This window comes from Teleopsis dalmanni, chromosome 1, assembly GCF_002237135.1.
Source record: "Teleopsis dalmanni isolate 2A chromosome 1, ASM223713v2, whole genome shotgun sequence".
In the NCBI taxonomy this organism is placed as follows: domain Eukaryota; kingdom Metazoa; phylum Arthropoda; class Insecta; order Diptera; family Diopsidae; genus Teleopsis; species Teleopsis dalmanni.
In genome coordinates, this window is record NC_051846.1 from 3121971 (window position 1) to 3133429 (window position 11459).

At 31.8% G+C, this 11459-nt stretch overlaps 1 long non-coding RNA gene across 2 annotated transcripts; it reads left to right on the forward strand.

Moving 5' to 3' along the window:
• The first annotated feature begins 8258 nt into the window (after positions 1-8258).
• LOC119669031 lies at positions 8259-9712 on the forward strand. 2 transcript variants are annotated; one of them, XR_005251551.1, is made up of 5 exons: positions 8259-8554; positions 8659-8940; positions 8994-9094; positions 9202-9278; positions 9329-9712. It is a non-coding gene; the product is annotated as an uncharacterized LOC119669031 (long non-coding RNA). The 2 variants fall into 2 exon arrangements; XR_005251552.1 differs by having other exon boundaries at positions 9336-9712.
• Positions 9713-11459: the final 1747 nt, after the last annotated feature.

An 11459-nucleotide genomic window follows, 5' to 3' on the forward strand; every position in this document is an offset into this window, starting at 1 on the left:
CGTTAAATTCTATATGAGGAATACACAAATTAGTCAATGAGATTGGTGAGACTCTGCAGAAACCACACAGCCATCATAGAGTAATAGTGTCCAGATGCACTAACTCGGAAAAGACTCAACATAAGACATTCTGTACTTCTCCTTCTTTTGTTTCTTCCCCTCTTTTTTTTCTCTTCAACTTACTCTTTTTACCTTTCTTTCATTTTAAATCATTCCCTTTCCTTTGTTTTTCTCTCATGGTTTCATTTTCCGTGGTCTTTTTATACCTTCAGAGAAAAGCTCTCTCTTTTGTTTTCCTTAATTCTCTACTCCTCTCTCTACCTACGTATCATTCGCTCCCTCCTTTGAACTGTATTTAAGAGGTAAGATTAATTAAGAAGATATCGCTATTCGGATCAATCTTATAAATCATTTTTGTACTCTTTTCTTTGATGGTGAATTTCATGGCTTTAAATCCAACTCAGTGAAACTTCACGCATTATTTCTAATAAAAATCTATGGATGAGTAAAGTTTCACATTAAGTCTTAACAAACAAATTAGTAATTATCGTATATTATTATCAAATTCTAATAAATTTATCGACCCTGCTTAGATAAACGAATAATTCAAATCCATGAAATATACAAACCCAATTCCGATTTCATCCATAATTTTCGAATAAACATTTTAAGTGTTTCCTTTATTCGCAAATATTTTATCGAACTCTGTAAAAACTCAATCCTTAAAGCATTTATTACAAATCCAATTACATGTACCAAAGATATATTACCAGCAAGTTTTCTGCGGTATGCACGTAAGCTACCATCGACTAAATCAGCTTCCAATAACGCAAATTTCATTGGTAAAAATCACATAAAAAGTAGCTTTGGAAAACATAAATTTAAATCCTTTTATTCTATTTCACTTTCCTATCGTTCTCAGAACTACGGCAGCAGCACCTAAAATTGCAGTCAAAGCAACCGCAGTTGGCTTACCAGTGCTGTGTTCTGCCAGGATACAGCAGCCAACAGAAATCGGTCGCAGCTCTCATTCGTAGCTCAGATTTAAGCGGGCAACTTACTCGTGCATTATTCACACGCAATGTGAACCTTCCATTGACTTCATCACTTCGTGTTTTGGCAACATTTTTAAAGCGCTAACAAAGCGTTCAGCAGTTGACAGGAAGCTTGAGCTCATGTGCATGCAACAAACGTTGCGCTTTATTGCTTTTTTAGAGCAAAACGACATATGCCAAAGTCCTTTATAAACACATTCAAGCGCACTTCTCTTATACAGATGTCGTTGTCCCTGCTCATCCTGATTTGGGTGTATTTAGTATGCAACACGAAGTCATGTTGCAGTGTTGAAGGATATCGTACGCGGAATGGTTGCGCGTACAATTTATGCAACTTATGTAGTTTGTTTTTACTTCCGCCTGTGTTTTTGGCTACATCAGAAAATTTAACTACTATTTTGTTTTTTGGTAGAAACGCGTTTATTTTGAGCTGATTTGGAAAACAATGCTATTGTGTTTAGTAGAAAAATGAGTTCGCACATTTTCTAGCTATTCATAGCCTAGCAATTCATACCTCTACTTATTCGTATACGAGGGTCACTATTTAAATTTTGAGCCTTAGCAACACTAAATGTTGTCAGGTGTCATCTTACGTTTGCATACGAAAGTTTGACATTAATAAATATAACCCATTTTAGGCTTTCTGTCAAAAAGGGCGTTATTTGTGTTATTTACTGTGATTTGTAAATTGATTGTACGCAAAAAAATAGAATTAACGCGAGAAACTTTTCATCGACAGCGATTACGGCTGTCGATTTGGATTATCAAAACAAAAGTGCATCGATCAACTTACTTCCTTTGCCACTATGAAACGCTGGTGAAATGATTTTAATCGTGGCCGCAGTTCGCTCACTGACGAAATTCGTGAAGGTCGTCCAAAATCAGTGGTTGTGCCAGAAAACATTGATGCTGTGCAGAAACTGTTAATGTAAGGACGTCATGCGACATATTGTGTGATTGAGGGAACCCTAGGCATTAGTTCCACCAGCATATATAAAATATTGCACGATCATTTAACTGTGAGAAAGGTATGTTCTCGTTGTATACCCCATCATTTGACAAAATCTCAAAAAGTTGTCCGCGCCATTTGATGTACACAAATGCTCTAGAAGTACAATTGTGGTGCTTCAAAAAACATATACGGGTATAAGATTATAACAGGTAACGAGTCATAGATTTATGCCCGTGAGCCAACGTAAGCAGCAATCGATTATATGAGTGTTTCAAAATGAACGAAATCCAAAAAAACTTGTGCGCGTTCGAAGTTCTTCAAAACAAATGGTCGTTTGTTTTCTCAGGAAAACTAGTCATATGGCAACTATACGGATACCGTTACAGAAAAATAAAATGTTCCAATAATATACAACCATTTGTTTAACGGAACTGATATACGGAAAACAAACAAGCGCCGTCGGATCGTTCTCCATCTCCATCAAGACAATGCGAGTGCTCATATATCTCATCTAACAATCGACTATTTGAACATCTAAAAATCAAATTGATAGGTCATCCGCTCAGCCGACGTACAGTCCTGATTTGTCAACCAATAACTTCTTCTTGTTCGCGAACGTCAAGAATTAGTAGACAACGTTTTTTGTCGGCGGAAGAAACAAAGCCGTTGTTGCGCTTAAAAACCATGTTTTGGAGGTGTTTCAAGAAGATTGAAAAAATTGCTTTGACAATATGTGTTCGAACCATGCAAAAGTGTATTAATCATAAATGAGAATACTTTGAGAAACAATAAAGCAATTTTCGACTCAAGTTAGTATTTTTTCATTATTAAGCTCACAATATTTATATATAATTAATATAATTTTATATAATTTTTGGAAAATAATTTATTAATAATATTTAAAAAAATTAACAAAAGACTTATTTATATAAATTGACAATATATTTTTATATAAAATATATAAGAAGAATATTATATTAATATAATTCGCTTTCAAATAAAATGTCTTCATCATATGGAATATGAAATCAGGAGTTTAATAAATGTTTCAATTACAACCACTGAAAAGGCAAGACGTTCTCAAAAGGCAAGATGCGAAAACTAATTGGTTATCCCATTCTTTGGCATGCAACGGTGCCTCGAGTATACAATAACTAATAAGTCTAAGAACTGTTCTACTCAAACTTAACGTTCACACAATCTTATACATCCAATCTAACTTCACTAGCTCCTCCATCTTTGAAAAATGTCGATGTAATAATTCAGGAACGATGACAACAATTACGGCGAATACGTGACGCACACAAACGATTCGATACCACAGCTGAAATGGCAAAGTAAAAATGCTTTAGATATAAAATTTCAACACTTTCTATACTACTTCATATTCACAGTAATATTATGGTAATACAAAGGACGAACCACATGGTAGTATAAGACCGGCAGTAAATTCCCACCTTTTTTTGTTCTTTGCAGTCACGAAATGAATCTCATTTGGACAGTTCGGTAATTACGTTCAAAAATTCACTAAACTAACATAATTCAGAAGGTGTTAATGCAAATTTCTAAATATGCTAATGAAAATGTTGCGAACTGCAATCTTACAACTGCTACCACCTTTAATGCAGCTGCAACTCCGTCATCCCATCCCCGAGGTGTAGGAATGCACTTGCATTAGAAATGCGAATAACTGCAATGAAAACGAATCGAGCTTGTTTGGCAAGTAATTACAATATTTTCGTGATTTATGCCGACTCCGAAATTGGATATGAAAAAATGCTCCTTCAGATATTTTGAGGTTTACTAAATTGCATTTTAAATTTAACAAGATTGCAGATTCCCTCAATTCAGGAATTTGTTTCTTTTAAAAAAATATGCAAATGAAATTCTCTTACCTTTTGAGGATATGTGTCAAATCAAGTGATTTATAAGGTCTTGAAAATAAAACGAAGATTTCAAGCTTTAAAATAAGAGGAAAATTATTATAGTACTCTGTACTTATGTACTTAACTGATTAGACATTAAAGACATAAGGCATCCTTAGCTTTGTTCACAGCCTCCGGCTGCCAATCCAAACAGTGACTTGCTGTCACTAGTTATTAGTACCGAGTGTCTTCATTCGTTAATCACTAGGGCCTTCCTTCAAATATACGGACGTGTTCTGCACCAGCAAACATTAAATCAAACACCTTTCTAGCCACAGCATTTTCATCCATTCGTGTGACAGGACCAAGCCATCGAAGTCACTAAATGTGAATATTATTGGTGTATAGCTCGTACAGTTCATCGTTTCACCTAATTCGATACTTCCTGCCAACATGTAATCATATGTCTTCCGAAGAATTTCTCTCTCGTATGACCAAGAGGGTTTTATTTCTCAAATGCTACTTAATCCTGTTGACTGCAGTGATTCTTCGCATCAAGTAGTATGGATAATGATATCAATTACTCTATAATATGTTGACGTAAATTAATTTATTTAGATGTTGGGTTTTTTTTTTAAATCTGCCTTGAAAAATGTGTCAAAGTAACTACGAAACCTCAGCGATATTTATATATTAAAGATATATAAACCACGGCATTATGAAAAAACAGATAAATTGAGATAGTTCTATGAATTTCACGGTTATTATTGAAAATGTCTGATTTTTTTCTGTACAGATTCCTTATTAAATAAAAAATATTTTAATTATCTTCAATTTTATTTATATATTGTAAAATATACTCACATCCTCGCACATGCGTTCACTAACGCAAACATATTGTCAACAAAAGCCACCAGCAAGAAAGGAACGTACCCAATTCGAGCATGTCCATAATTTTTAATGTTTCAGGAATGCATAAAGGAATTATGTGCCAATGTAGCATTCTCAGTTCGTAGTCCATATATGGTACCTGCAAAAAATAGGATGCCTTTATATCGGAATAAATTAAGCAGCATAAAACGTTGTCGGCCTGCTGGTTTTCCAGTTTATTTTTTTCTTGCGAACTTTCATTAACACAAAATTTTATTTAATTTTAAATTTGTAAATAAATTTATAAAAATAAAAATTAATAAAATCAACAAAATAAAAGCAGCAACAAAAACTGGTTGCAGAAACTATTTCAGTTGTGAAGTCGACTTTATTGACACTAATAAATTTTTGTTATTAATATGCATGAATTTAAAAATTATTGAGGGAACAAGGATTTTTGGCAATTGTTGAATTCTTAATTTGACAGCAAAAGTTCGAGATAAAAAATTGAAATGGCAAAAAAGATTGACAGCTGACAACTTGTAAGCATAATTTGAGGTGCCGAGCGTGAGTAAAATAAATATCGGTCCATTAAAGCCAAAGTCCAGTACAGGTAAAAGAAACATTTGAAAGCAAAACGACAAAACGGTTGTGAAGAAACTAAAGTCGAGGGACTTTCTTAGTTTATAGCCGCTAAATGCAATCGCATCAATCATTAAAGCACTACGAATTCAAAGCTTTCCAGCTGATCACTTGATTTATGTGTCATCAAACACTGTTGCAGCAATTTTCCAGCAATGTTAATTGCAGTGGAGTTGGTCGGTGTCATTTTCCAACAGCCAACACTTTACTGCATCTACTGCAACTAATTGCCAACAACAATTTTCACTACTAAGCGTTTCAAATAGGCAAAGTATAAAATACACATTTTTATTATTTATTTTTTTAGCTCAAAAAAACTAAAATAAATTTGAAAACATTTTCGTTTTTTATATGTTATTTTCAGAAATTGTTTATTAATTACTTGTTAACATCAAACAAACATTTTGTTGAAACAATGTTGCTAACATATCTGACTACAACTCATTAACATACAAAACACGATGTACTCGTGCAAATAAAATCCTTGTAAATGTGTAAAAACTTTGTTAGAAAACGTGTTCATTCAAATTTTTTTTATTGCATTAAATTGTATTAATGCTAAAGTTGATATAATAAATAAAAATTAGAAGTTAAAAATAAGTAATATTAATTTAATATGTTTAAATAAAAAAAGCATATGTTTAACATTACTTGTGTGCCATTTGTAGCTCAAACGTCTTTCATCAAAACTGTCAATTTTTAATAATTTAATAGCAATTTGCAAAATCTTACTCTAACATATGTTACAAATGCTCTTCTTCATTTTAAATGATTAAATTAATAATTTATTGAAACAACTCATATATATTTCAAATTAAAATTAAACAGCAGTAAGTCCATTTGAAGTTAAAAACGAAAACTACCTTTTAAATCTTGCGCCTTACAATGAAAACACAAAGCTTAATAAGTAAAAATGGTTTTAGCGTTTTTCAAAATATTCTCAATGGTAATTAATACATTTCTGGTTTGGTTGAACCAGTTTTCGAAACAGTTTTGCCACTCAGTTTCAGTTTGCTACTCCAAAACCCGGATATTGAATGCCCCAAACCCTGGAATCTTCAGGCATAGGAAAACGCTCACCATGCATTTCTTCTTGATATCTGGAAACAAAAAAAAAGCATTGAGTACTGTAAGGCGAATGACCCATCAATTCAACGTTTTGAGTGCTCAAAAAACTCTCTTGTTATCTGATGTCATGATAGAGGATGATCTCTCTTCGATGGTTGATTTTCCCCAGTTCTCCAAAAACTTCTGGCAAAGAAATACTTGTGTACCACTCAAAATTGATCGTTAATGTTCTTCAAATGATACAAATGCGACATGATCTGTTCTTCTAAAAAAACATGCGACCATTTGTAGTTTTCTGCTCACTTTAGACCAAAACCCAAACAATGGATTACTGTTTTGTTTTGGGCTCCTAGGCGGAGTTCCATAATTCATCACATATAACGATGTCGTAAGCGTGTTTTGAGCTATGTCAGCCATATTTTTACAGCAATTCCTTACCGTAATTCACACTTGCCTTCTTTTAATCAGTTGTTAAATTATGGAGCATAAAACGGAAAGTAATCTTTCTGACAGCTAAATGTATCTATAAAATTGAATGTATGCTGTCCCTCTAATGCGCAAGAATATCTCTATTCTTGCGATGTTTTTTGGTGCAGTAGCCGTTCTTCGACGACCTTCACAAAAACCTAAGAAGAAAAAGGCGACTGAGCTCGAACTCAATGAAGGTTTTATAGTCGCTGGATGTGGTGTTGCATCACTAAATGTCGAAGTTAGTTGACCGATGCATTCTGGTTAAACCGGCCGTGCTACTGGTTTAATATCACGCTCAGGTATGTTTAAGTCTGAGCGTAAGTGAATCCATTTGAGAGAGTGACAAATGAACGTGAACGTACTTTAACATATTGATCATATTAATTAAAAATATTGATTTGAAATCCTACATTTGCGACATCGAACAAATTTTGATAAACGAACACCTTTAACATATAGGTCGTCGTATAAAAAGGACATGTCTTTAATTTCTACATTTGCAATATGGCATAGATACTTAAGAAACAAAGACCCCAATATGAAAAAAAGACATATCAAGGGCTAACTCATATCTTTGTAAATTATTTTCATTCATTTCCGCAAAGCAAATTTAAATTAATTTTCCACTTCTGATCTCTGTCTCAGCAATTATGTAGATGTAGCACTACTAGATTAATCACCAGAACATATATTTTAATTATATTTAGAATATATTATACCAAAATATAAAACATGTATTGTGAATAGATTAAGGAAACCAAAACTGCGATTAATGTAATATTAATCTGGATTAAATAGTTTTGATTTATGAATATCAAATTTTGGATTTTTACCAGCGATAAAGATATCAAGAAAATGGATTAAAATTTTTTAAGTCTTCTACCATAAGTAATGAATTGAGTAGATTTGCAGTTATATTTATACACAATATATTCTTCAACTGTAATACATAATTTAGCCATAAATCAAAACTATACATAAGGCTGAAACCCGGTTATTTCATTCACCTATCTCGAATATTATCCAGAATTCTGGTACATTGACGTATAATATTTTTGGTGCAACACTACATAAAAATAAGTAAGTACTTTTAAGAAACATCACTAGAAGTGATATAATGTTGCTCGGACTTTGCATTTTTGAACCAATCCGATTTTCCGTATATTAACCAATTTTTATAATAATATAACATTTTATAATAATATAAATATGTCTTTCGAACGATAACTTAACCTTAAATTAAAATTCACTATATAATATTTTTTGAATCTAGTAAGCTTACGAATTTTTGAAATAAACTATATACCAAATCAAAATATTTTGTATTTTAGTTAAAATAAATTCCTTTTGGCAAACGTTACTCAAAATTTATCGTTTGGATTTTTGCAATGTGCTTATAATGAAGTCTTATATATAAAATATAACTTAAGACCACAGTTTAATTTCGTATATTAAACTGAAGAGACGCTATAGCGTTAAATAAAATATGAAAAATATATAAAATTTCTAATTAAATGGTATATAATAATCAGTGCTATTAAAATGAAAAAGTGAGTTGATGTGCATATATATATATAAAAAAAGTATCACAAATATGGGAGACAATTAGTTACAATTATTAAGAGTTCTTGGTGAGTGTTGTGAGAAGCAGGATTGTTCTATTTCTCAAAAAAAAATTTCTTTTCAAAATATTTTTCTTTTGAAAAGTTTTTGACATTTATAAATTTTTTTCTAGATATTCAAAAATCAAGAAAATAATGACATATGGTTTTGATGTAACCAGAACACGTACTGTGCTCATGAAACTTGCCTTTTGTAAAAACCGGAGGTCTCGCGGTATGAATACTTGACTTTGTTCCTTAGATGTTAACCGGCTACTGGAAAGAGTGTTGGAATAGCGACGGCGGGATCTAATCAGAGACAAGCTATTTTGTACAGGTATTGGATTCTTTTTGCGTAGTGGAAAAGTGAAAGAATTTTACATTATATTAGTTAGTCTTCTTCTAATGAGATGCAGGTAATTTTAATAATTATATGTCTAATTATACCTATTCAAAGTTTTTACTCTAGCAACAATGACGATTCCAGAAATTATGGAACTTTACTTACAGAGATTGTGATTAAATTTTTGTGACTTTTACTGAATCGCGTAAAAATTTCAAAAGTTTAAAGTAAGTATATACCTAAGTAAGTATATATTTAGTAAGTATATATTTAAAGTAAGTATATATATGGTATATTTGATTTAAATCCAAAATTAATATTGTTCTATTTGTAGCTCAGTTGTGCCAGTTGTAGTAAAGGGGCCCTTGTGAGAACTAAAGTCTAATTTCTGTTTTAACTTGGACATCTAATGTAAAGAAAAAGCTTAACTAAAGCTGTTTGTTTAATAATTTAATTCTTAGTTATTAGAACGTATCTGAAGCGTTGAATTATTAAAGTGATAACCGAATGAAGTTGGGGTCATTGTATCGAAACAAACGTAAGTGGCATTAGGAGACAGTGAAGTAAATTTTGATACATGATGAACTCTGCTTTCAAAACAAAATCGAAAGAGAGACAACCAACAAACTGTGTAATTTGACTAACTTTTCTTCATTTATTTAATCCTGTCAGTAATCCGATATTCTGAATTAATTGAAGGCTTGAGAATTTTAGTATAGTTCTCTACTGAAGCAGAGTTTATAATAAGCTACTACTGTTGTATCTATGGTAATATAGACTATATTTTCTTAATGTTTGTACTACAAAAATTTGGCAAATTTTTATTAAAATCAGTGGAATAACAATTTTATTGTTTGTATATTTATATAGTAACTAAGAAAGTTAAAAGTGAGAAAAACAAAAAAAATTAAAAATGGCTTATGGCATATTTACAGATTTAAATTATACAGAGTAACCAGCACCTGGTGGGATACAGGCTACAGACTAAAAAATGTTAGTCATTATAGACTTCACTGTGTTTATCAGATGTTTTGCAATAATTTTCTATATTGACCCAAGAGAGTATTGAAAGAGTTGCATTAAAGCGAAAACCAGACACTGACGGTTTGCAATCTTGAATTGTTAAACTTAAGTTGCATCTTAACTGAAAAGGACCCATATCTGTGTAATGATAGTACAGAAAAGTAAAACTTTAACAGAAATTGCCTTTGCCCATCACATTTGACCCATATATGTTTTTTACATAACTTAAAAAAAAATTACTCTATGGATATCACGATTAAACTTATCAATCATACTGTTTTGTCACACATTTCAGAACAAAAATGTTGGAAAAAGTATCAAATAGTTTTGAAACACGACGTGTATCGTAATATCTACTACGAGTTCCAAAAGCAAATACTGTTTTTTTTTAATTTATTCTACTACATTACGAAATGGGCTTATCTAGTTGGAGACCTTAAGATAAATAAACGCTTTCAGACGAGTACTGAACAGTTACACCAACTAATATGTGACACAGTCCATTTCCTCGTCTATGCTTTAGCTACCACAATAGTCTCAAAGAGGTTACCTGAACATGGAAGTATGCATATTAATAAAACACTGTCATGTCAGTACAATCATTATTACACATTTTAGAAGGGACTCTTAGAAACTTTTCATCTATTAATCAAACTCAATCCCTTTCTTCCCAAACGCAGGTCCTGTTCATATCGTTCTTCCTTTTATTGGTTTAGTTCATTTAATTTGTGATTTTAGATGCTTGTAACATTAATTTTATTTAAAATTACATGTTACACGACTTATAAAAAAACAACGCTTGGAGTGAATAGAACACGTTATTACTGTAGGTATGCCTAAAGGACATCGTCACTAATATTAGAACGTAAATTTAGAACCTGAAAAACCTTGAAAGAATGGATTAGCAATATGCAGCATGATCGCGAATAAAGAAATATCAGAAAGAAAGAAAGTAATTGTATAAAACTAAAAAAATGAGAGGACGTTGTGGAATAAACTTATGTTCTAAATGGGCTGAGTATCTATTTTCATGATAATAATGATACACTGATCTTATTTAACGGTCAGTTAGTTAGATAGTTGAAATGGAGTACAGAACGAACCCTTCTTAATTGGTTAGAAGAAGTTTAAGCTTAGGTCAAGGGTCAAGTTGATTGCATTATAATTACAGGGAATTTAAACGATCTCAATGGATTGTGTAGCTATACAGATAAGGTAATATACAACCTATTTGAAGCTTAAGCTGATTGCTTATGGTTTGCTGGCTTATGTTCTAAATGAACTATGGAGTTATAAAGAAAATGATGATACACTAAACTTATAGCTCAAGATTCAAGCTAGTAAGTAGCATTATGGTTTGCTTAAGTTTAAAACATAAGCTGGTAGCTAAATAGACTGTATAGGCTATGATAGTGGTCGTGATAAAGTGAATTTATTTGGGACTCAAGTTGGCAGTATTCCGTTTGCACTTCGTTTGAATTGCTATTTTTCGACCGATCTGATTACTTCCTGAAAGAACAACTAAAATGTGTGGTATTTCTAAAACTTTTTTATATTTCTTTAATGAGT